Below are 27,853 nucleotides of genomic sequence, written 5' to 3'. Positions count from 1 at the left end.
AGCACAGTCGGCGGGGAGCCCCGAGTCCCAACCTGGGATCGCCCTGGCCGAGGGCACTTCCCGCAAAGGTCGGGGGAAAGGCTGCTTGGAGGGAGTGGTCATCAGACAAATGGGCGTCCCTTTGCCAAAAAGTTCCCAAGCAGCGCGGGAGAACTCGGCGTGTAGTGGGTGTCCAGTAAGTTTATAAATAGCGATCAAAAGGGCCTCGTTTATGAGGACCAGCGTGGGCACAAAAATTAGACTTTAATAGCTTGCTCTGGGGAGAAGGTGGTTGTAGCGGTTTAGTACTTTGGAAAGAGACTAAGATGACTGCAGCCCTGGGTCACTAGATCCAAATGTGTTTAAACTCTTGAGATGCCTTCTTAGGTTGAAAAGGTGCGCAGGCCAATAATGGAACCATAGATTTGAGAGCCTGGACAGGTGTTACGAAAAGTCAGTGGTTCCTGTTGGAAGAGATTTAGTCAGACCTCGGAGTTGGAAGGGACTTTCAAGGTCCTACAAGACACCTGTTAACTAGGTTACCAGCTGGGTGGGGAAAGGTGTAAACTCTGCTCTTGACTTTATACTTCTTTTATTTGAAAATTTTACAGGATGAATGCATTTATTTGATATTTTTAAAATTTCAGAAAACACATACTAATTACATATATATTTTTTCACCAACCAGGAAATATTTCTGTTGGGATCCCACCAAGACTAATTACTGTCGGAAGGCTCTAAAGTCATGTCTGAAGTCTTGTCGCCCAGAAACTGTCTATTCCCCCACCTATGTTTTACACCCAGTTCCCTAATCCCATGCTGTCCTCTCTTTCACAGCTTGGGCTCTTTCTTCTTCTGCACGACAGCCTCTAAAACTGTGTCTTCAAACTGGTGTTCCCTGGGGTTTATGAAGACTTTCCAAGACTAGTTTTAAGGGAATTCATTTCCAGATGCCTCACTGCAATGTGTACTATAGTCTAAAATTGCTCAGCTTGGGACTTCCCTGGCGGTCCAGTGGTTAACACTCCATGCTCCCAATGCAGGGGGCACGGGTTCGATCCCTGGTGGGGGAACTGAGATCCCGCATGCTGCATGTGGGCAAAGATTTAGAAAAAAAAAAAAATTGCTCAGCTTGAGAAAGCACCTGAAGACACAGCATCCCCCTTTCAAAACTGTTCTACTCCCGCTGTCCAACCAAAGTAAAAACTCTCACCCATTACTAAGGTGCATCGATCCAAGATGTAAAAAACCTCCAGGACAATGCAGAGGAACAAGTCAGAAATTGGTGACTGTGCTGAGAAAGTGAATGACTCAAAGCGAATGGTTATAAGTTATCTTGCAAGTCAGGTGGTTTTCAGTTATTTGCTATCAACAAAATTGAAGGAAAACCTAACTATGTGATTTGATTTTTCGCAGTATACCTTAGAAGGAGTTAAAAGAATTGATAACATTGCTATATCTGAACTTCCATTCCTATCTCTCGCAATTATCTATACACATGCATCTTGTCACCTTTGCCGTACTTTGTTGGCCAGAAGTAAATCACAAGTCCCACCCCCACTCAGGGGAAGGAGACCACACAGGACATGAACACCTAGAGGCAGGATCATATGGGGCCACATTAGAGTCTCTATTTATTTATTCAAAGGACAATTCCTATAAGCTCAACCTCCTCAGAATTTCTTCAGGTTCTGTTGCTTCCTTGTTTAAGGGAAACCTGACTTTCCCCTGGGGCACTGCTTCCCCTCCCCCTCTCAAGTCGTAGGTCCTGTATTTTCAACCATGAGCGTCATAGACTGGGCCTGGAGGTGAGGTAGGCCTCCTGCTTGCTCCTCCACAATACTTCCAGACCATCCCTCTCTCTCCTCCCCATTAACCTGCAGCTTTAAGTCTTGTCATTCAGTATCCCTCATCATTGCTCTCATTTCTCTTCATTTTTTCATCATTTGCTCTTGTCAGTCACTCCAGTACCATTTCAGTCTTAATCCTAAGCGTTTGTAATATATACCCGATAATCATCCCCATTCCCTGCCCTCTCAGTTCCATGACGTCTCCTCCAAGGATCTTGTCCTACCCTAACTCAGCCACTTATTCACTTGGCATAATCACAAGAGCCTCATCAAACTCAATAACTTCTTCACAGTTTCAAACCCCTCACACTCTGAACAGCCCCTCCTATTTCCATATTTCCCTGTAGTACTCGAACTCCAACAACTCTGCAATCCGCTTATCCTCTCTCCCATCCTTATCCAGCTTACACTCCTGGTCAGTCATTACAATCACTCCCTGGCACACCACACCTTCAACCCCCTTTCCTCTTCCCCCTTTGCCGTTACTGGGCAAAACCACAATCCTGATTCAAGCCAGCTCTCCATCTACTTCACATCAGCCCCCGTACATCTGAATGTGGCTAAAGAAAAACACAATCACGCTGGCTAGTTTCACTTTAATTTCATCACCTGGAACTTCAAGTGGGTCCTTAGTGCTGCCCAGGAATTCTACTTCCCTCCTCCATTCTTCTGGATGTCGTACCTCTCTGTCCTCCAACCTGTACCTCCTTCCCTCTCATCCATGTTTTTGATTCATAACCTTGTTTCCTATTCCAGTGAGAAAGTTGAAGCAACGACACGAAAACTTACACAGAATCTCGCCATCTCATCTACCCATACCCACATACCAGCATCTGTAACCTCTTCTCCACCTTCCCTTCCATTACGTAGGTGAATTTTCCATGCTGCCAGCTAAAGCCAGTCCCTCTGCTAAGGCAATAGACCCCAATATCATCTTGCTTAATCAAGGGTGTCACCATCACTCCACCAATTATCCTCCCTCCTCTATCTTATCAATGTTTCCCTCTCTACTGGGTGATTCCCATAAACTTTTATAAGCAGCTGTTATTTCTCCAGTCCTACGAAATCTTCTCTTTGACCCACTTCCACTGGCAGTAACTGCCCCATTTCTCTGCTTCCTTTGCAATGAAACTCCTAAAAGAGTTTTCTGTGCTGTCTCTAGTTCTTCTCCCATTCTAGAGCAACAAAATACATAACATATGATACATTTAATATAAAGTTGAAAAACATGCCAAATATGATGTATATGTTAAGACTACATACATAGGTAATAGGATCATAACAACACACATGAGATTACATATGTGGCATATTTTAGGTCTTCAGCTGAGAGGGTCTCCCACCCTCTCTTAAACCCACTCCATTCATGCTTTCATCCTTATCACTTTGTCAAAACTGTTCTTGTCAAGGTCAACAATGAACTTCACATTGCCTAAGTCCAATGACCTATTCTCAATTATCATCTTAAATTGACCTCTTTGTAACAACTGATACAGCTAACCACTTGATTCACCTTTTTTTTAACTACACCCTCTTAGTTTTCTTCCTCATCACTTCATCAGATCCCTATTCCCTTACTTCTTTCTTCTTTGTTGATTCCATCTCTTCTCCCAGACCTTGTAATGACTCAGGGCTCATTCCTTGGATTTCTTCTCTTTTCTATCTCTACTCACCTTTCATTGGTGATCTAATCAGGCCTCCTGACTTTCAGTACCATCTAAGATACATGAGATCATCATATATGATGACAACTCCCAAATTTATATCTTCAGCTCAGACCTCTCATTTAAATTCCAGATTATGATACCCAGCAGCCTACTGCACATCTCCTCCCTCAAATCTGTTCAGCCCAACAACCTCCCTGTCTCAGTTGATGAGAAGTCCACCCTTCAAGTTGCTCAGATCAAAAGCCCTGGAGTCATGCTGGACTTCCCTCTTTCTTATACATCCCATGTCTAGTCCAGAGTCAGAATATTCCTCACCACCTCCACTGCTTCCCCTGGTCTGTTCCACCATCATCTCATGCTTGGGTTAGTCTTCTAAAAGCTCTCCCTGCTTTCATGCTTGCCCCTTAGAGTCTATTCTCAACATAACGGCCAGAGTGATCCTCCTAAAATACAAGTCAGATCATATCATTCCTCTGCTTAAATCCCTGCAATGGCTCCTCATTTCACTCAGAGTAAAAGTCTGTATCCTTAAAATAGTCTCCAGGGTTCTATGAGATCTACACCGTCACCACACTTCGGATCATTACCTCTCTAATTGCATCTCCTGTTACTCTTCTCTTGGACGACTCTGCTGTAGACTTACTGACCTCCTAGCTGACCCTAGAAGACACCAGCCAGGTTCCCAAGGTAGGACCTTTGCATTAGCTGTTTCCTCTGCCTGGAACACACGTTTCCCCAGATATCTGCATTGCTAATTCCCTCATTTACTTTAGTCAAATGTCATCTTCTCAGTGAGGCCCACCCTGACCTTTTTGAAATCACAACCTATTCTGAACCCTCATTCTACACCCCAGATCACCCTTACCCTGCTCTATCTTTTCCCATAGCTCTTATCTTCTAACATACTGTCTTATTTACTTATGTGTTATGCTTAGTGCCTATTGTCTGTCATCTCCCCCTAGAATGAAAGCTCCACAAGAGCAGGGATTTATCTGTAGTGTTTACTAAGTTATCCCAAGTGCCTAGAGTTCCTATTGACATATAGGAGGTGCTCAATAAATATTTGTTGAATGAATGAACAAGGTGTTTCATGCTTCTATCCATACAAGTGGAAATGAGAAATAGAGTTGACTCTGAACCCTATTTTATTCTGGCAAAAATATTCTGCACTTTAATGGTTGATCAAAATTCATAGTATGTAATTTAGATAAATTAGATATTCAAAATTGAACCAAAAGAATAACAAAATTATATTGGTAATACAATTGAGATAAATGTTTTAAACTTAGAGACTCAAAGTTATTTTTATTTTTATAGGGAAATAAAATAGGCTGATCAATAAAAGACTTTCCAGCCTAAAATATTACATTAAAATGTTCCGGGGCAAGTGGAATGGAAATATAAGGTAAAGAGATAAAGAATGATGTTAAACTTCTTTTAAAGAAATGCTTTTTATGTATTTTTTAAATGGATGATAGATGCATCGTGATATTTAGATTCCCTTGGATACACTTAAAGAATGATGTAACAATCTTATTTTTAAATGCCAGTACCTATAATATGCCAAAAATAACAAACTTTGCCATTATTTAAACTTAAGATGAAACATTTTACATATGACCTTTAAAAATACAAGAAGAAACATAGTTTGTCAAATTTCTTTTAGGAGGTAAGCAAGAAATTTTGAAGACCACAGCCCCCAAAGGATCTAAGCTACCACCTTTCCTGAGACCTCCCTGGGTGAAACGTCTCAATTCCCAGATCCATCTCAGTCCTGGGCAGGCAAAGGCTTGAAAGCTTTCTTTCCCTTTTGTTTTCTTTGATGGCTCCACCTCCTGTGAACTGGAGCTTCCCTAGGGTGAGGAGAATACAGAGTTTTAACCTTTTCATCCCAGAGATGGAGACAGAGAGCTCTCACCTCCTGTACTGCCCACCTAGGAAGGAATAGAATAATATGCAGTATTCTTGTGGAAATGACATAGCAATTAACAGCTCCAGGCAAGAGGTAGTACATGATCATTTTGGGGTTAACCCAGTGTTTTGGGTTTTTTTTTACAATTATCCAAGTTGCCTTTGAAGATCACTTAACATTGATTAACCTGGACACTGTGTTTCCCACATTCCTAAAAGCACTATAGTAAACTCTGTCATCTCCTCTGGCTTAAAGTGTAGGAAGTTATGCTTGAGGCTGACTGTTGTGCATTTGACTATCAGGTGATTTGTTGTTTTAGCTTTAGAGGCGGCCAAAGCCAGGCTTGATGAGGAAGGGAGAAGATGGGTGGAGCCAAGGCTCCAGTTCCTTGCTTGCTTTTGCTCTTTCTTTCTTTTCCTTTCTTTTCTTTTCTTTTCTCTCTCTCTTTCTTTTCTTTCGCTTTCTTTTCTTTCTCCCCTTCCTTCCTTCCTTCTTTCCTTCCTTCCTTCTTTCCTTCCTTCCTTCCTTCCTTCCTTCCCTCCCTCCCTCCCCTCCTTCCCTCCCTCCCCCTCCCCTCCCCCTCCCTCCCCCTCCCCTCCCCCTCCCTCCCCTCCCCTCCCCTCCCTCCCCTCCCCCTCCCCTCCCTCCCCCTCCCCCTCCCTCCCCCCTCCCCTTCCCTCCCTCCTCCCCTCCCTCCCCTCCCCCTCCCCTCCCTCCCCTCCCCCTCCCCCTCCCCTCCCCTCCCCCTCCCCTCCCCCTCCCCCTCCCTCCCCCTCCCCCTCCCCCTCCCTCCCCCTCCCCCTCCCCCTCCCTCCCCTCCCCCTCCCCCTCCCTCCCCTCCCCCTCCCTCCCCCCTCCCCCTCCCCTCCCTCCCCTCCCCCTCCCTCCCCCTCCCCTCCCCCTCCCTCCCCCTCCCTCCCCCTCCCCCCTCCCCCTCCCTCCCTCCCTCCCTTCCTTCCCCACCGTAATAGCTAGATCCAGCAAGGGCCACAAGGGCAGCTGTGGACAGATTCCTGAGGGGGGAAAGGGGTGAAGGCAGGAAGGAAGGAATCAGGTGGGAGGGGAAGGGAAATCCTGGCCCACCTTTGTCTGGTGGCAGTCCTCTAAGTATTAACAGAGGCTGGGAGGCAGCTGAAAGTGAGGGACAGGAGCAATGCGAGCCGTCTTTGTCAGTCCTAACCGTTCATGCGATGAACGTTTTATTCAATATCTACCAGGTACCGAGTTCTAAGGGCTTCTGAGATAAATCTACTATAGCACATGCCCTTGAGTACCTCCCAGTCAAGTGGGGGAAGAGTGAAGTGTTAGTAGACAATTCTGGTGATGTGGGGATGGAATATGTGAGAGAAAAGAGAAAGAGCAACCCCATCTTGCCTGCGGGAGTTCAGAAATCTTCACAAGACAGTGACATTTGAGCTAGATCTTGAGATAAAGCAGGAGTTTGCCAGTAGAAAGGGATTGAGCGGGGAATTTCAAGGCAGAGAAAGCAGCCTAGAGATGTGGAAGTGGTTGGTGTGTTTGTAAATGATTTAAAGAAATTTCAATATGTAGCCACAGATATATTTGGCAATATACAAAACAAAACATAATATACTACTTATAAGAGGTTACTTACTGTGGCATTGTTTGCCGTAACAGGCTGTTGGGAATAACTCAAATGCTTACCAAAAGGAGGCTGGATAAATAAATTATGGCACATCCATACAAAGGAACACTATATAACTGTCAGAGTAAAGTTTTCTGCTGTACCTGTACGGAAAGATCTCCAAGGTTTACTGCCAAATGACAAAGCAAGGCCCAGCACAATGTGTATATTATGCTATCTTTTCTGTTAAAAAGGAGAAAAAGTAATGTGTATTTATGACAGCTGTGATTGTGTGGAATGGAGTGGGAAGTGGGCAGATGGAGGATGGGTGGGAGGAAAGTTTTCACTGTACACTTTCTTTTGTTTTTGAACCATGTGAATGTATTCCCTATTCAAAAAATTAAATTGAAACTTGTTTGCAACTTGAAATTGAAAGCGACTGGAACGTATCTTCTTCTTCCTCTCCTATAAGACTCAGTGATCCTCTAGGACCCCTGATGTTTTTCAAGGTTGAGCACCCTTTCTTTCTGCTCCCAGACTAGGCTGTGAGTTCCCTGAGGACAGAGGTTCTCTTCTCTCACTCCCTCCAGAGTGCCTAACACTGGGCCTTGCATGGAATGTTAGAATATTTGTTGAGTGAATGCACAGAGGGGAGAGGTGGGAGATGAGGCTGGGAAGATAGATTCGGGGCCAGCCTATGAAGGAAGACATGTTGATGAGTTGAACAATGGAAGACAGGTATGTTTGGGTTTTTTTTTTTTACAGTTTTATTGAGGTATAATTTTACATTTACAAACTTTTTTAGGTAGAGAGATGAATTTGGGTAAATGCATACATCGTATAACCTCCACCACAATCCAGTTTTAGAACACTTTCATCACTCCAAAATGTTCCCTTCTGTCCCTCTGCAGTCAATCCTCACCTCCGTACTCCAGACCCCAGGTAACCACTGACATGCCTCCTATTGCTAAGGTTTTGGTTTTTCTAGAATCTCATATAAATGAAATCTTAGAGTATGCAGATTTTTGTATCTGGATTCTTTCACTCAGTTGTTTTGGAGATCCAAAATGTTATTGTGTGTATCAGTAGTTAGTTCCTTTTTACTGTTCAGTAGTATTATATTGTATGTGTATGCAAATCCATAGAAACAGAAAGTAGATTAGTGGTTGTCTGGGGATAGGAGAGAGGGGAATTGGGAAATATATGGTTTCTTTTTGGGGTGATGGAAATGTTCTGGCATTAGATGGTGCTGATGGTTGTACAAAATTGTGACTGTACTAAAAGACACAGAATTGTACACTTTAAAATATTAAAACTCATAGAAACAGAGAGTAAAGTGGTGGTTGACAGGGGCTGGGGGGCAGGGGAAGTAGGGAGATGTTGGCCAAAAGTACCAGTTTCTAATTATAAGATGAATAAGTTCTGGGGACCTAATAGTATATTTTGACTATTGTTAACAATACTGTATTGTATACTTAAAAGTTGCTAAGAGAGTAGATCTTACATGTTCTCACGACAGAAGAAAAAACAATGTAATTATGTGAGGTGATAGATTTATTAACCTTATAATGGTAATCATTTTGTGATATATACATGTATCAAATCATCACTTTGTACACTTGAAACTTAAATGATGTTATATATCAATTATATCTCAATAAATGGGGGGGAAAAATAAAATGGTGAATTTTCTTTTTTTTTGGCTTGTGGGATCTTAGTTCCCCCGCCAGGGATTGAACCCGGGGTTCCAGCAGTGGAAGCGCTGAATCCTAACCACTGGACAGCCAGGGAATTTCCAAAATGGTGAATTTTATGTTACATAAATTTAGGTAAGCATCACTATCATGTTTACTAAGCAAATAGTCCTTGGAGGCAGACTGACTTGGTTCAGGTCCCCATTTCACTCCTTACATTGGAAAAATTATTCCAAGCCTCAGTTTCTTCATCTGTAAAACGGGGGTAAAAAGACAGCCTTTGTCACAGAGCTGTAGGGAGGACTTAATGAGATAATGCATGTAAAGCACTTAGCATGGTACCAACAAGCTCCTAATCAGTAATAGCTACTTTTTAATCCACCCACACCTGTCCTGTCTCAAGTCTCAATCTACAGGTGGTTAAACTGAACCATCAGGAGATTTAAAAAACTTGTCCCCATGTTGAGGGACATTCTATAAGAGTGGGCCTCTCACTGTTGTGGCCTCTCCCGTTGCAGAGCACAGGCTCTGGACACGCAGGCTCAGCGGCCATGGCTCACAGGCCCAGCTGCTCCGCGGCATGTGGGATCTTCCGGGACCGGGGCATGAACCCGTGTCCCCTGCATCGGCAGGCAGGCTCTCAACCACTGCGCCACCAGGGAAGCCCGAGAACTGATCTTTATTTTTTCAAAAATGTCAATATCATGACAGACTAAAGAATGGTTCTAGATTGAAGGAGACTCAATAGACATGACAACTAAACTCTACGCGTGATTCTGAATTGGGTGTGGGGAAAAAATTGCTATCGAGGACATTATTGGGACAATTGACAAAATTGTAATATGGGCAACAGAATCAATGTTAGATTTCCTGATTTGGATGACTGTAGTGTGTAGGGCCAGGACTAGGTGTGGCAAGCAAGGCTCCTAGTGTGCAAAATTTAAGGAAGCCCCCCTTGGGATCACTCACTCCCAGGCCTTGCTTGCCTCCCCCTGGATCTGGCCCTGGTGTTGTGATGATGTAAGAGAATGTCCTTGTTCTTAGGAAGTACACACTGAAGTATTAAGGGGGAAGGCATACCAGTGTATGCAACTAACCCTCCAAGAGTTCAGAAACATTAATAATATTTATATAGGTAGAGAGAGAAAATATTAAAGCATATGTGGCAAAATGTTAACATTATAATTGGTGAATAGGGATAAAGGTATACAGAAGTTCTTTGTACTATTCTTGCAAGTTTTCTGTAAGTTGAATTTTTTAAGTCACTTGCCCATGTGATAAAGTTCCTTTAGCAGCAGAGCTGGAATTTGAACTCTGTAGGCTCCAGCCCACCACACACTGTACTGTATGGAGCTGCCCGGTGACCCTTATAGTTATAAGCTGAAGCCAGGGCCTTGGAGGGCCTCCTGATCAGGTGCCTTAGGAAGGAGGTGGACCAGGTGCTTTAGAGCAGTGTTTCTCCAACTTTTAACATGCCCACAAATCACTTGGGGATCTTGTTAAAGTGCAGATTCTGATTCAGTGGATCCCAGGTGGGGCTGGAGTGTCTACATTTCTAACAAGTTCACAAATGAGGCCGATACTGCTGCTCCCTGGATCAGAGTTCCAGAGGCAAGGTAGACTCTAGGGCCCAGAACTATAGGGGCTAAAATGCAAATTTTAGGGCTTCCTTGATGGCGCAGTGGTTGAGAGTCCACCTGCCGATGCAGGGGACACAAGTTCGTGCCCCGGTCCGGGAAGATCCCACATGCCGCGGAGCGGCTGGGCCCGTGAGCCATGGCCGCTGAGCCTGCGCGTCCAGAGCCTGTGCTCCGCAATGGGAGAGGCCACAGCAGTGAGAGGCCTGCGTACCACAAAATAAATAAATAAATAAAATAATAATAAAATAAAATGCAAATTTTATTGGGGAGGGGAATAATGGTAAGGAACATTTAGGAGACAGTCCAGAGTTTTGATTCCATGCACTTCAAATGGTTTTCAATCATAAGGTCAGCTTTCTTTTTTCAAACATCCTTTCATTCAATGTACATGCAGAGTGAGCCTACTGGATGCCACACTTTAGAGTAAGGAATTGAATGGTGATGAACATTAACTGAAAGGCTTATAATTTATCCAGTCTTTCCCCTTCCCTAGGAGACTCCAAATCAGCCTTAAATCTAGACAGTTTTTAGCCCAACAAGTGAACTTGGCATCTAACAGTCTCACAAAGCATCGAGCTGATCTCCCTGTGCTATGCAGCTGCTTCCCACTAGCTATCTGTTTTACATTCGGTAGTGTATATATGTCCATGCCACTCTCTCACTTCGTCCCAGCTTACCCTTCCCCCTCCCCATGTCCTCAAGACACAGGCACAAGAGGGAACATTGCAGGCAGGGAGTGCTATAAATGATGATATCATCAAAAGCAAAAACAAACAAACAAAAAAGAGTTGGCATTTGTGCTATGGTATCATTTTAGGGATGTAAGAATTTTATAATGAATATTTGTACAAAGGGATTGTAGCTTTCAGCTCTAAGGGGGAAACTATTATACCTTAACATCACCAACATCTTTTATTTTTGAAGCATTTTTCCTGGGAGACAACCTTGAGGAAAATCATTAGCTTTACCTTGAACCAAAACTACAGTTACTATTTTCTTAGAGATTTGAGGATAATCAAGTGGCACCTTTTAGAGGGGAGGTACTTGAAGGAGAAGAAGGATGCTGTGAGCATCTCAGCAGCACACACCCCACATCTAACCCTCAGGAAGGAGCCGTGTGAAGGGTAAGGACACCTGGTTCCAAGACTCAGCCCTTCAGTCCCCCTCTTCCAAGAAAAGGAGGCTGGCAGAGCCCTCACCTCTCTGAGGCTCCCAGAACACTTGCCACTGCTCTGAGCGTTTTCTTTCCCTTTTTCCCAGTGGCAGCTGCTGCCTCTCTGCTTTTGCTTCTTCCCCTTTCCTTTGCCTGGCTGACTTTCACTTCCCTGGCACTTCTGCTAAGCTGCACCCAGCTGCTGCCTTTTTTTTTTAACATCTTTACTGGAGTATAATTGCTTTACAACGGTGTGTTAGTTTCTGCTGTATCACAAAGTGAATCAGCTATACATATACATATATCCCCGTTTCCCCGTGCTCTTGTGTCTTCCTCCCACCCTCCCTATCCCACCCCTCTAGGGGGTCACAAAGCACCAAGCTGATCTCCCTGTGCTATGCGGCTGCTTCCCACTAGCTATCTATTTTACATTTGGTAGTGTATGTATGTCCATGCCACTCTCTCACTTCATCCCAGCTTCCCCTTCCCCCTCCCATGTCCTCAAGTCCATTCTCTACGTCTGCATCTTTATTCCTGTCCTGCCCCTAGGTTCTTCAGAACCTTTTTTTTCTTTAGATTCCATATATATGTGTTAGCATATGGCATTGGTTTTTCACTTTCTGACTTACTTCACTCTGTATGACAGTCTCTAGGCCCATCTACCTCATTACAAATAACTCAGTTTTGTTTCCTTTTATGGCCGAGTAATATTGCATTGTATATATGTGCCACATCTTCTTTATGCATTCACCTGTTGATGGACACTTAGGTTGCTTCCATGTCCTGGCTATTGTAAGTAGAACTACAATGAACATTGTGGTACATGACTCTTTTTGAATTATGGTTTTCTCCAAAATATACAAGCAGCTCATGCAGCTCAGCTGCTACCTTTTAACTGTCCCCACACTTCCTGCCCTCCGCTCCCTCCCTGCCTATGGCTACCCAGAGCTTGCCAGAGCCTGGCCTGCAAGGTGAACCTGGTGGAGAAGCACTGCAGGATCCAGGGTCTGCTGCTAAGTTGCGAGGGGGCCACAGCCCTTTCTGAGGCTGCGCAACAGTCCTCCATTGCTGGGTACCTGCATATCCATGTACGTATCTTTAATCGCCAAGGAAATGAGAAGGCCCTGGAGGCCACTGGTGGTCAGAGCTGTTTCCTCTCTCTCCTTTTCAGGGATGCTGGTTATCAGGTCAGCTCCTACCTGGTTCAACAATAACACCTATCCTCTCTAAAAAAGATGGCCTGGCTCAGAAGCCCCCTCCAGCCTGGATGCCCATCTGCCCTCCCCAGCACATAGATAAATGGCTTTGCAGTGGAGCTTTCTGGTCTGAACTTGCCTGAGGCTATGCTGGTTAGTTAGAATGCAGGTCCTAAATCCTATCCTAACCACAGTCCACAAAGTCCCCTGGGATAGGGTTCTTTGTTGGAGGGTTTGACCCAAAGGCCCTGGAAGGCAGGCTCATGCCCTCCTCCCCTACAGCCTGCCCTAACTGCTCCCCCAGGGAGCAAATCAGAACTGATTCTTCAGCAAAGGAAAAAGCCACAGTGGGCAATCACAGGCCAGGCCTAGGGTTTGCCTCCTTCCCTTCCCCACTTTTCCAACCCTCAGTCATCCGTAGGGCCCAACCCTCTGTCTACCAGTGACTCCGTCTCAGCTGATCTCATCCAAAGCCCCCAACTGGCACCTGATTTCCTACCATCTTGTGTGTTTGCGTTCTCCTTCATTAGGAGACAATAAAATAGTGGTGGGCGTTACGGATGAGCTTTAGAGTCAAGGGACCTATGTTCAAATCCTTCTCCATCACTGTGTTCCTAGGCAAGTTACTGAGTCTTCTCGGCTTTAGTTACTTCATCTGTAAAAATAGGTGTCATCATACTTCTTTAACGTTTTTTCCCGAGAATTAACTGAAAATTCTCTCCAACAAAAATTTATTGTGTCTACTGTTTGCCAGGCACTGCTCTAGATGGGGATGTAGTGGTGTATGAGACAAATTCTTTGTCTTTAAAGCACTTACATTCTAGAGACAATAAACGTAGCCAAACAAATAATATAAAATTAAATAGTGATTTTTTTTTTTCAAAAAGATCATAGAGAATGACTAGATTTGGAGAGAGGGTGGAGTAGTATTTTAAATAGGGTGATTAGGGAAGGTTGTCTGAAGAGGTGACATCTGAGCAGACCTGAGGTGTAAAGGAGTGAGCGATGCAAAAATCTGGGGAGAGCAGGTATAAAGATCCTGAAGTAGAAATGAGGCTAGTGTGTTAATGTAACAACAGTAGGATCAGTGCAGATAGGACAGGGTAAGAGAGAGGAGCAAGGATGGAGATAAGATCAAAGAGGTAATACGTGTGGGAAAGATTTAGCATGTAGTAAGTGCTCCATAAGTTATTCTTGAAGGGATCTCATTTTCCTAATAAGGCTGTATGCTCTTGAGGACATTCATATTGAACAAATATTTACTGAGTGCCTACTAGGTGTCAGCTACAGTGCTCCAAGATAGGGATATAATATGAACAAGACAGTCGTGGGAGAGAAAAATGATAAGAAAATGAACAGGGTGCAGTGCAGGATTGCAACCTTAGGAGCTGAACTTGGACTCAGGGGCATCCTGATGCTTGCCATGCTCTTATACAACACTGCTTAGGGAAGTGCCCAGTGAATCACTATTTGAATATTAAGAGATGGAAGAAGAGATACAGGGTAAATATGAACCAAAAGAACTCCATTTAATATTACTCAATATAGACCTTAAAGTAGAAAACATCCTAAGGGACAAAGAGGACTTCACATGCAGTATAGACTGAGAAGCTATAAAGATTATAAAATATATGCACCTAACAATATCACTTCAAAAAAATATAAAGCAACAACTGATAGAAGAATCAACAACCGTAATTGGACATTTAATATAGAGATCTTCCTTAACTTACTGTGGGGTTATATCCTGATAAAAAGTTGAAAACACGTTTAATACACCTAAACTATTGATCATAGGTTAGCCTAGCCTACCTTAAGCAAGCTCAGAACACTTAACATTAGCCAACAGTTGGGTAAAATTATCTAACACAAAGCCTATTTTATATAATAAAGTGTTGAATACTTCATGTAATTTACTGAATACCATACTGAAAGTGAAAAACAAAGTGGTTCTATGGATACAGAATGGTTGTAAATGTATCAGTTGTTCACCCTGGTGATCTTGTGGCTGACTGGGAACTATGATTCACTGCCACTGCCCAGCATCAGGAGAGAGTATTGTACTGCATGTCGATAGCCCAGGAAAAGATCAAAGTTCAAGATTCAAAGTACAGTTTCTACTGAAATTGTATAGCTTTCCCATCATCGTATATTTGAAAAATCTTAAGCTGAACCATCATAGGTCAGGGACTGTGTGTATTACCTTAGAAACTGATAGATCAAATAGTTTTTTTAAAAAAAAGTGAAATATATATATATTTTTTTAAATAAATTTTATTTATTTATTTATTTTTGGCTGCGTTGGGTCTTCGTTGTGGTGCATTGGCTTCTCATTGCGGTGGCTTCTCTTGTTGCGGAGCACTGGCTCTAGGCGCACGGGCTCAGTAGTTGTGGCTTGCGGGTTTTAGAGAGCAGGCTCAGTAGTTGTGGCGCACAGGATTAGTTGCTCCACAGCGTGTGTGATCTTCCCGGACCAGGACTTGAAACTGTGTCCCCTGCATTGGCAGGTGGATTTTTAACTACTGCACCACCAGGGAAGTCCCTATAAAACATATTTTAATGACTCAATTAGTAAGCTCAGTCTATTAGAGAGCTTTATACTCAACAAATAAAGGATATATATTCTTTCCAAGAATATATGGAATAGTCTCAAAGATCAGTCATGTACTAGTCGTGCACCTCAATAAATTCCAAAGAGTTAACATCATACAGCCCATGTTCTCTAATGAAGAATGCAATATATTTAGAAATCAATAACAAAAGGATAGCTTAAAATTCCTAAAAATCTGAAAATGCAAAAAATACTATTAAATACCAGAATAAAGATATTAAAATAAGGAAAATTACAAAAAAATGAAACACCACGTGTCAAAGTATATGTAAGGTAGTCCTTAAAAGGGATATATAGTGCCACATGCACTTATTTAACAAACAAGAAATATTGAAACCAAATGAGCTAAGCGTTCAATGCAAAAGCCCATAAAGATAAGGGCAAAAATCAATGATATTTGATGATGGTGGGGGAGAGGAAAGAAAAGCAATAAATATGAATAGCAAAATCAAAAAATAATTTGTTGAAAAGAAGGATAAAGGAAATGAGTATATTGGTGTCATTGAGAACTGAGATTTTGACATGGCAGAAAGGAGATATACATGTAAGATGGATGAGGTTACATACTTCTGAACTTGAATTGAATGTATGTGGGGCTTCCCTGGTGGCACAGTGGTTAAGAATCCACCTGCCATTGCAGGGGACACGGGTTCGAGCCCTGGTCCGGGAAGATTCCACATGCTGCAGAGCAACTAAGCCTGTGCACCACAACTACTGAGCCTGCGCTCTAGAGCCTGTGAGCCACAACTACTGAGACGCTGTGAGCCACAACTACTGAGCCCCCATGCCACAACTACTGAAGCCCGTGTGCCTAGAGTCCGTGCTCCGCAACAAGAGAAGCCACTGCAATGAGAAGCCTGTGCACCGCAATGAAAGAGTAGCCCTGGCTCGCCGCAGCTAGAGAAAGCCCACGCACGGTAACGAAGACCCAACACAGCCAAAAATAAATAAAATAAATTTTAAAAAGAGGCCAAATTCACAAATTTTAAGGGGAAAAAAAATCCATAGATTTGATGAAATCAAAATTAAATATTTCTGTCCTATGGAGGCCATCATAAATGGAACTAACAGACAAGTGGTCAGTTGGGAAAAGTTATTTGTAATGTTCAAAATCAACACAAAATAAATACTTACAATATTCAAAAAAAGTCCTTTAAGATAGCTTTAAGGAAAAGACAGGGAATCTGACAAAACTAAATGAGCATAGGATAGGAAGAGGCAATTCACAGGAGAAACCTGAATTACTAATAAGTCTACTAAGAGATGTTTAACCTCATTAGTAATCAGTGAAATGTAAATCAAAACTAAATACCATTTTACACCTCTCAGACTGGAGAAAAGAAAATCAGATGCCATTAACTGCTGGCAGTGGGTGGGGCAACAGGACGCTTAAGGTGCTCCCAATGGGAGTGTAAGTGACTGCTCCTGGCGTGGTCATTCAGGAGAGCCCTGGGCATTACTGCGTGAGGATAAGGCTGGGTAGCCCTAAACCCCAGCAGTTCCACTCCTGAGCTTATCCTCAAAAGAAACTTAAGGCTGTTGTGAGAATCAAATGAGCTACATTCAGGAATCAAAGATTAGTTTTGCCCCATCCCTTTTTGGCAAACTCTTATTTCCAAGTGGCTCTCAGACTTTTTCACCTGGATGTACGTAATGAAGTTGGCAAAAGGGATCTAGAAAGGGAATACCCTTTCACAAGATGACTGATTGCCAGCACTTGTCAGTCACTTCCTGGTTAACAATCATAGGAGCAACAACACTTTACACCCTTTGGGCACTTAAAAATTTGCTAAGCATTTTTGCACGTGTGATCTCATGTCAGCTATTCAATAATTCTGTGAGGAAGGTGCCATTAACATTTTAAATTAATTTATTAAATTAAAATAAATTTTTTTAACTGAAATATAGTTGATTTACAATATTTTGTTAGTTGCAGGTGTACAGCAAAGTGATTCGGTTATGCTTATATATGTATATATCTGTATTCTTTTCCATTACAGTTTATTACAAGATACTGAATATAGGTCCCTGTGCTATACAGTAAATCTTTGTTGTTTACCTTTTTTTTTTTTTTTTTTTTTTTTGCGGTACGCGGGCCTCTCACCGCTGCGGCCTCTCCCGTGGCGGAGCACAGGCTCCGGACGCGCAGGCTCAGCGGCCATGGCTCACGGGCCCAGCCGCTCCACGGCACATGGGATCTTCCCGGACCGGGGCACGAACCCGTGTTCCCTGCATCAGCAGGCGGACTCCCAACCACTGCGCCACCAGGGAAGCCCTGTTTATCTATTTTATATATGGTAGTGTGCATCTGTTAATCCCATACTCCCAATTTATCCCTGCCCCTTCCCCTTTGGTAACCATAAGTTTGTTTTCTGTGTCTGTGAGTCTGTTTCTGTTTTATAAATAAGTTCATTTGTACTAATTTTTATATTCCACATATAAGTGATATCATATAATATTTGTCTTTGTCTGACTTCACTTAGTATGATCATCTCTACGTCCATTTGTGTTGCTGCAAATGGCATTATTTCATTATTTTCTATGGCTTAGTAATATTCCACTGTATATATATATATATATATATACCACATCTTCTTTATCCATTCATCTGTCAATGGACACTTAGACTGGCTTTTGTAAATAGTGCCTCTATGAACATTGGGGTGCGTGTATCTTTTCGAATTAGAGTTTTCTTCTTTTCCGGATATATGCCCAGGAGTGGGATTGCAGGATCACATGGTAGTTCTATATTTAGTTTTTTAAGGAACCTTCGTACTGTTCTCCACAGTGGCTGCACCAATCTACATTCCCACCAACAGTGTAGGAGGGTCCCCTTTTCTCCACACCCTCTCCAGCATTTATTTGTAGACTTTTTGATGATGGCCATTAACTCTTTTTTTTTATAGATAAGGAAACAAAGGCTCAGAAGATAAAAATCCAAAGAAGTCTCATAGCTACTACTCAGGATTGTCAGGATTTATATTGGATCAGATGGCTAGGGAGCACAGTGACCTGTTAGGTTATATTAGTTACTACTCTTTTGGTTGCAAATAATAAAACTTTGACAGGAACAACTGAGGGAGGAGAGCCCTAAGGTGATGGGGAAGGCTTTCATTTCTGCCCAAACTACAGCTGCTCTTGTCCTAGCTTTTCCTGATCTGTAACCGCTCACAGCTCCTCCCTACTCTGCCCTCAGCATTGACCACACCAGACCCACCTCCTCAATCTCATCTACCATCATCACTTCCTTCCAAGGCCTCACTTAGCAGAAACCACCACGGATGAAGCCACCACTGCTACTTTAAGGGCATTAGCAGGATCTTAAAAAAAAAAAAAAATCAGGAAAGAGTGATGGGAGGGAAATAAGACAAAGAAAACAAAATGCCTAAAGAAAATATACAAATGGCAAAAATATACTATTGAAAAGAGGCTCAGTAGTAATAGTCATCAGTGAAATGCAAATTAAAACTACAGTGAGACACCTCTTTATGCCTACTAGGATAGATAAAATTAAAATGACTTGCCATGCCAAGAGCTAACAAGGGTGTGGAGTGCCTGGAATGCTGGTAGGTGTGTAAAATGGGACACTTTGGAAAGCAGTTTGGCAGTATCTTAAAAAATTAAATATAGGGCTTCCCTGGTGGCGCAGTGGTTGAGAGTCCACCTGCCGATGCAGGGGACACGGGTTCGTGCCCCGGTCCGGGAGGATCCCACGAGCCGCGGAGCGGCTGGGCCCGTGAGCCATGGCCGCTGAGCCTGCGCGTCCGGGGCCTGTGCTCCGCAACGGGAGGGGCCACAACAGTGAGAGGCCCGCGTACCACAAAAAAAAAAAAAAAAAAAAAAAAATTAAATATACATTTACCATATGACCCAGAAATTCCACTCTTAGATGTTTATCCCACTGCCCCAAGTTGAAAATATGTCTTCACAAGGACCTGTACACAAATGTTCATAGCATCTTTATTCAAAATAGCCAAAAACTGGAAATAACCCAAATGTCCATCCACAGGTGAATGTACAAACAGATTGTGGTAAATTCATTCAATGATCCACTATACAACAATAAAATATCATGAATTATTGGTACATGCCAAAACATGGTGGTTGGGACACCCAATTTGGGCATCTATATATTATATACAGTTAAATAATTAGTTATTCTTCTACAGTATTTATAGTTTGGAATATTTATGTTGCAGTTCTTATGTTAACTAACCATTCCTTGTGGTGTTTCTCAGCCTTGCCTGATAATAAGAACCTATGAATATTACCTTATATGGCAAAAGGGACTTTTCGGATGTGATTAAATTAGGATATTGAGGTGGAGAGATTATCCTGGATTATCTGGGTGGGCCTTATGTAATCATAATAATCCTGACTAATGAGACACAGGAGGATTTGGAGTCAAAGGGAAAGCAATGTGACGTTGCAACCAGAAGTTGAAGTGGTGCACTTTGAAGATGGAAAATGGAGCCACAAGGCAAGGAATACCACTAGAAAGCCACTATGAGGGACTTCCCTGGTGGCGCAGTGGTTAAGAATCTGCCTGCCAATGCAGGGCACACGGGTTTGATCCCTGGTCCAGGAAGATCCCACATGCCGCAGAGTAACTAAGCCTGTGTGCCACAACTACTGAGCCTGCGCTCTAGAGCCCGTGAGCCACAACTACTGAGCCCACATGCCACATCTACTGAAGCCCGTGCGCCTAGAGCCTGTGCTCCACAACAAGAGAAGCCACCACAATGAGAAGCCCACACACCGCAACGAAGAGTAGCCCCTGCTCGCCGCAGCTAGAGAAAGCCCACGTGCAGCAACAAAGACCCAACGCAGTCAAAGATAAAAAGGAAAAAAAAAAAAAGCCTTGTTGTTAGAAAGCCACTAGGAGCTGAAAAAGGCAAGAAATTAATTTTCCCCTCAGAGTCTACTGAAGAAACCAGTCCTTTCCACACTCTGACATTCGTCCATTGAAACTGATTCTGGACTTCTCATCTCCAGAGCTGTAACATAATAAATTTATGTTGCTTTAAGTCACTAAGGATTTTGGTAATTAGTTACAGCAGCAGTAGTAAACTAATACACCTGGGTTATTTGTTAAATGTACAAATTACCATTCTTCTCCCCTGTAAATTCTGATTGCATTGGTCTGAGTGGGAAGCCCAGGAATCTGTTTTCTAACAAAGGTCCAGGTGATTTTTACCTTCAGACAAATTTTGGAACTACTACTATAGTGGATGGTGATAGCCCAGCCAAATTCCTCATCACCAGTTTTCTGGTAACAGACCCCATCTGCTTGCTTTGATTTGCATGTGGAGACATGACCAAGGATTGATGAATCCTGGAACTCACCTGAGTGTTTGAGACTGGTCCATGGGTGGACATATGGCTCACACTGGCCAATCACAATCCTTCTCTGTGAATTTATACATGGAAGCCATGCTTTTTCTTTGTGCTGGGATTGCTGTGCTAGGATGGATCATTGGCCTGCCTTTGCTGGCAACCATCTCTGACTACACGGAGGAAGCCCATCTGCAGTAGGAAAGGGGATAACAAACAGAGGAGAACAGAGTTAAAAGTTAGAAGGAGAGAGAGGGAAAACCCTGATTCCTCTGAGCTCTGGAACCAGTTGCATCTGATGCTGGTACCATCCCTGTTCTTTGGACTTGTAAGAAATCGATAAATTCTGTTATTGTTCAAGCTCATTGAATGGGTATTCAGTCCTCTAAAATATAAAGGCTCCTAACTATCATACTGGGGTGTTATGTGGAATAGATCCCTTACATTGTCTGGCTTTCTCTTCACCCCTTTCTATGTCCAACATCAAATGTTTCATACTTGTCTATGCCAGTTTACACTCATCTGATCAGAATATATATGCTAACCGCATGGAGATTTTAGTCATTCTGTCCCTACCACTCATGCTAACTCCTTTACATCATAAACCAAGTAGAGTCCATCCCCATCAGCTGTATGTTCAGGCTACTTCTCTTTCTACTTCTGATCCTGTTCCCTCCTAACTATTTAGTGACAAGAAATTCTGGGGTGGTGGCTCTCTTCCAGTGAAAACAGACTCTGCAAAACTATGATTGTTTTTATTCAAAGTTCTGTCTACAAAAATACCTTCTGCTGCCACATTATGTGGGGTTTCATAGGCATCTTTAGCTTGAAGTAAGGAGCAAAGAGGTTGAGTACTTGATTGGAAGATTCCCCACCACTATTCAAGTTATTTTTTCAATGATTGTTTTTGATCTTTCAATCCCAAAGTTTCTCGGTTCTAGCAGATGCAGTTAAACACAGTTATCTGCAACATTTTCCTGGTATAAATCTTCATTGCCAAGGGGATGGGCCTATAGCATTACAAACTGGGACTGACCAAAGGAGCCTTTACACACAGACCACCGTTGGCGAGTACTGTCAGGTCCTTCGTACAGTCTGGCTGTAAAACTTGGTGGAAGAATTCCTAACTTTTCCCTCTGCCTGGAGAGTGGAAAAGGACACTGGCTAATAGTCAGAAAACTGAATATAGTCTTGGCTCTGCCATTTATTACCACTTAGTAAACTTAGGCAAGTCAGTTAACACCTCTTGGTTCTAATTTCTTCATCTATAAAATGAGATTCATGATACTCCCCTACCTGCCTACCTTACTGGGTGATTGTAAACATTAAACAAGGTATACAGACATAAGGTATTATTATGCACTAAAACAAATGTAAAGTTTAATAATGGAACCCTACTCCTAGACATCTTTATTTAAACCTGGGATTGTAGAATTGTGACTGTTCTACTTCTAAGATTGAAAAAGTGGATTGCTTCTCATAAATCAATTGATTTAATATCCATACATTATAATGAGTTAGGAATTATGTGGGCTCATATACAGAGTAACATCAAATTTGGAATATCAGGATATTGCCATATGTAAATGGTTGAAGATTCAAAGTATGGATACATATAACAATGTAAATAGATGCTACAAATTTCTGCAACACATGCCTAAAAACAGTCTTCAGCAGATATTTCTAAATTCTGTCTAGATTACAGCTTTTGAACAAAACAAAAGCCCAATGGATTTGGACCAGAGATCTCTAAAATCTCCTCCACCCCACAACTGTCTTTATTTAGTACTAAATTTAGAGCAGATGGAGAAACCAGCAAGCAAGACAATGCCTGCATGTGCTAATAAATTAATACCGCTGAGCCAAACCAGTAGAAACATCTTGAGTGGGCTCTACATGTTAGCTGAGCTACAAAGAATGCAGGGCTCCGGCTTTTGAGGAGTTTATAGTCTATATAATTTACATATGCTATTGTTTACCAACATTTTTTGAGAACTTACTATATGCCGGGCACTATTCTTAGTGTTTTACTCATATCAACCCATTTAATCCTCCCAACACCCCTGTGAGACAGATACTGTTATATTATCCAGTTTACAGAGGAAGACACTGAATCTCATAGAAACTAAGTGACCTTGCCCAAGGTCACATGCTACTGACAGAGCTAGGATTTCAAACATCGCACTCTTAGCCACCACGCTAAACTGCTCTTCTAGAAAGACACAGATAGAAAGGAATAGAATGTCCTATGACTTCACTTCCTATTTACTATGAGGATATGGGCTGGGGGTGCAGAGTGAATTATTTCCTTGAAGAAATGATTTCCTATTGAAAAATGATAGGGTCTCCCTGTCATTCAGTTTATATACATTCATTCATTCAACAGATTTTTTTGAGTGTCTATCTAGGTCAGGCTGCTCTGATGAGATGACATTTGAGCAGAGACCCGAAGGAAATGAGAGGGCGAGCTATGAATGTAGCTGGGGATGGAATGTTTCAAGCTCAGGAAACAGTAAGTAGAAAAGCCCTAAGGTGGGCACACGCTTGGTGTGAGGAACAGCGAGGTGACAGAAAGAGCAGAGGATGATAGGAGATGAGATTGGAGCAGAGTGAGATTTACCACGAAGCCAATGACACTTGCCTGGACCTCTGTTCCTGAGGGGAATTTTGGGAGTCGTGGAGAGTTCTAGATGGGGTGGTGGAGCCAGGCTGCAATCTGGAAGAATCTCTGTGTAAGCACGTCTGATAAATTGCCTGAAGAGATATCAGAAGAAAGGGATCTGAATTAAATTGTTGAGATTTGTTTTCTAATTCTAAATTAACATCAATTCTGTAACTAATTTTATATTTGTAGTTTGCATTCTTTTCCTTAGCAAGGACCCACGTTCCTCTTTCCTTTCCCTCCTGGTCACCTATGGTGTAAGCCTCAGGTTTGGCAAAATCTTGGTCCCACCCTAGACCAGGGAGATTGGAGGTGGCAGTGGATAGGGCTGATCACTTAGGACCTGGTAGAACTTGGTTGGGATTTTGACCTTTACTCTTGAGTGAGACTCAATATTATTGGGGAATTTTGAGCAGAGTAGTGATGTGACCTTAATTACCTTTCTAAGGGATCACTCTGACTGCTGACCTTGAGGCGGACTGTGTAAAGAAGAACTGTACAGTTGAAATACAAGGAGAACCACATATGTCATTTTAAATTGTTTGGTAGGCACATTAAAAAAGTCAAGTGACAGGTGAAATTAATTTTAATAATACATTTTATTTAGCCTAATATGTCCAAAATGTCATTTCAACACATAATCAATGTAAAAAATGATTGAAATATTTTATATTCTTTTTCTCATATTGTGTGAAATCCAGGGAATATTTTCCACTTATAGTACATCTTGGTTTGGACTAGTCACATTTCAGATGCTTAGTAGCACATGTGGCTAGTGGCCTAAACAGATTCAAAGCAATGTGTCCTGGACCCAACCTTCCTAAACTGGGGGGTTGTAGGTACTCCCTACTCACCCTCTGGGTTGGTGGAGTACTCTAAGGGCAGTTTCCAAACTCCATGGGAGTTAAAGCTGAAGTGAATGATGAGGGAACACCCCAGGCTCAGATCTGAGGTTTGACAATGATACTGTCTAACTTGTATATAGTACTTTCGGTTTTAATTGTTTATCTATGTTAAATCATTTAATCTTCATAACAGTTTATTCATGGCAATCCTATTACCATTCCAGATTCACAGATGAAGAAACTAAGGCAAAAGAGAGATGAAATAATTTATTCAAGACCACACTGCAGTTTTACTTCAGAGTCTGTGCTCCCATCTACTACGCCAGTGGTCCTCCCGGTAAAATATTTCATCATTCCTGTTCTCCTTTTGATTGTTTTCCATTCTACTTACCTTAATTAATAGTATTCTTATGCTTTTTTTTTTTTTTTCGGTACGCGGGCCTCTAACCGTTGTGGCCTCTCCCGCTGCGGAGCACAGGCTCTGGACGCGCAGGCTCAGCGGCCATGGCTCACGGGCCCAGCCGCTCCGCGGCACGTGGGATCCTCCCGGACCGGGGCACGAACCCGTGTCCCCTGCATCGGCAGGCGGACTCTCAACCACTGCGCCACCAGGGAAGCCCTTTTATGCTTTTTTGCATACTTTTATTGATCACTCTATCATATTTTTCTGTAACAAAAATCTGAATATATTGAAAACAATTTTTTTATATTTCTTGTGACCAAAAAATTTCTTATGGATTGACTTATTATTAAAATTATAAGTAGTTATAATTGATCGAAATAACCTAATTACAAGTTACTAATATGAAAAGTTAAATTTTATTGGAAATACATTTTTTTTTTTTAATTTATTTTTGGCTGCGTTGGGTCTTCGGTGCTGTGTGTGGGCTTTCTTTTTAGTTGCGGTGAGCGGGGGCTACTCTTCATTGTCATGCGCGGGCCTCTCGTTGCGGTGGCCTCTCTCGTCTTGGGGCCCCGCCTCTGGGTGCGCGGGCTCTAGAGCACAGGCTCAGTAGTTGTGGCGCACGGGCCTAGCTGCTCTGCAGCATGAACCAGGGCTCAAACCCGTGTCCCCTGCACTGGCAGGTGGATTCCTAACCACTGCACCACCAGGGAAGCCCCGGAAATACATTTCTTAAGTGAGATCAATGAGTCTTTTTTTTTCCTTTTTTTACAATCAGTTCTGTGTCCATTTTTATGGTCAGGCCACTTAAGATGGCTGTTGTACATCCTCTGCTAGATCAGTGCCTGCTTTACCAAAACCCTATGCACATGACTGACCTTCCTATGTATTTGGTCCAGGCCCCAGCTGGTGATTGTTCTTGTCAAAGGGACAGTGAGGGGCGTGCCCCTCTACTGGTTTCCCCGGTAACTAATGAGTCCACCTGACATTAATTCCCCTATAACTGGTAATCTCCCCTTCCCCCAGAAACGAAGACTGCCACCATGTCCTGACTGCTGGCCGCCACACACGATGGGATGTCGCTCCAGGACCTCGCTTCAGACGTGTAAGCTCCATCCGTTAAACCATTGATGTCTCTGTTGCTGACTCCGGGCTCTTTTATTGGTCTTGAAGCTGGGCAAGCACAGGCCTTGTAGGCCTGTGGAGTGCAGCCCAAGACCATTGATAAATATTACTTAACACTAAAGCATGACCACGTTCAGTACCCATACTATCTCTAGTTTTCATTTTTATAGATGTGAGCCCTGAGAATCTTGTTTTATAAGTGAGTAAATGGGGATGAAAATAACTTTGTAATAATAATGTTACTCAAGTTTTCGAACCATGTCCAAATTGTGTACCAAAAATTACGTAGCGATTGGTGATTGCCAGAGGCTGGGGGGACGGGGAGGCAGGGGGTTGTTGTTCAATGGGTATAAATTTTCAGTCATGCAAGATGAAAAACTACTTGAGATCCATTGTACAACAATATGTATATAGTTAACAATACTGTAATATACACTTGAAAATTGTTAGGGTAAATTTATATTATGCAGGTTTTTTGTGGGTTTTTTTAACCACAATTACAGAAAAAAAGAGTCAAGCCTGATCCATCAACTGATGAATAGCTAAACAAAATATGGTATATCCACACAAGAGACTACTTATTATTCAGCCATAAAAAGGAATGAAGTTCTGATACATGGACATAAACTTGGATGAACCTTGAAACATTATGCTAAGTGAAAGAAACCAGAAGATCATGTATTGTATGATTCCATTCATATGAAATGTCCAGAATAGGCAAATCCACAGAGACAGAAAGTAAATTGGTGCTTGCCTAGGGCTAGGGGGATGGGAAGCTGAGGGGTGATAGTTCAAGAGTAAGGGGTTTCTTTTCTGGGTGATGAAAATGTTCTAAAATTGATGATGGTGATTGTACAACTCTGTGAATATACTGAAAGTCATTGAAGTGTACACTTGAATAAATTGTGAGGTATGTAAATTATATCTCAATAAAACCATCTTTGAAAATTACATAGTGACTATATTCATTTTCTATTGTTGCATAACAAAATACCAACAAGATTAGCAGCTTAAAATACCATATATTTATTATCTCACAATTTTGTAGATGAGAAGTCCATTGTGAGGGAGGGGGTTTCTAGTTGCTGACTGAGTTTTCTGCTTAGGGTCTCACAATCCCAAAATTAAGGTGTTAACAGGAGCTGGGCTCTTATCTGGAGGCTCTGGGGAAGCATGTTTCATTCTTGCTTTTGGGAGAATTAAGCTCCTTGCAGCTGTAGGACTGAAGTCCTGTTTTCTAGATTCCACATATATGCATTAATATACAATATTTGTTTTTCTCTTTCTGACTTACTTCACTCTGTATGACAGTCTCTAGGTCCATCTACACCTCTACAAATGACCCAATTTCGTTCCTTTTTATGTCTGAGTAATATTCCGTTGTATATATGCACCACATCTTCTTTATCCATTCCTGTCGATGGACATTTAGGTTGCTTCCACGTTATGGCTATTGTAAACAGTGCTGCAGTGAACATTGGGGTGCATGTGTCTTTTTGAATTATGGTTTTCTCTGGGTATATGCCCAGTAGTTTTTGTTAATGTGGTGAATAATATTGATTTTTAAATGTTAAACAAAACTGGCATTCTTAAATAAACTCCCTTTGTCAAATGTCTTATTCTTTTTACATGTCACTGGATTCAATTAGCTAATTATTTTCTTAAGAGTTTTTGTGAGAGAAATTAACCTGTAATTTTCCTGTCTTTTGATGTCCTTAAGTTGTGGCATCAAGGTTACTTAGAAAAAGTAACAGAAAAAGAGGGAACATTTCCTAACTCATTTTCTGTTTCCTGCGTCTGTGTCTGTGGAAGAAAGGTATATTTCTTCCTTAATTGTTTAGAATGATTCACTAGCAAAACCATCTGGGCCTGGAGTTTTGTTTTTTTATAAGAAGGGTTTAATCACAAATTCAGTTTCCTTAATAAATAGAAAAGTGAATAGTCCTATATTTTTTCTTGTGTCAGTTCTAGCAAATTGTGTTTTTTAAGGAAGCTGTTTTAGTAATTTACTTTAAAATTAAAGTTATTTATATCATCTTCTTTTAACTTATTAAAAGATCTGTAGCCATGTCTCATTTTGCATTCCTGATATAAGTATATTGTAAAAATTCCTTTTAATAATCTATCATTGGATCAACTGATGAATGGATAAATAAAATGTGGTATGTCTACACAATAAAATATTATTTGGCCATAA

General features: G+C 42.0%; 1 long non-coding RNA gene across 1 annotated transcript; it reads left to right on the top strand.

Annotated features, from left to right (window-relative positions):
• The first annotated feature begins 32 nt into the window (after nucleotides 1-32).
• LOC132436289 (uncharacterized) lies at nucleotides 33-26,563 on the top strand. The gene is made up of 3 exons (XR_009521758.1): nucleotides 33-164; nucleotides 24,353-24,465; nucleotides 25,558-26,563. It is a non-coding gene; the product is annotated as an uncharacterized lncRNA (long non-coding RNA).
• Nucleotides 26,564-27,853: the final 1,290 nt, after the last annotated feature.

Source organism: Delphinus delphis, chromosome 13 (assembly GCF_949987515.2).
Source record: "Delphinus delphis chromosome 13, mDelDel1.2, whole genome shotgun sequence".
Lineage (NCBI taxonomy): Eukaryota > Metazoa > Chordata > Mammalia > Artiodactyla > Delphinidae > Delphinus > Delphinus delphis.
This window is presented reverse-complemented; position numbering and strand designations above follow the sequence as displayed.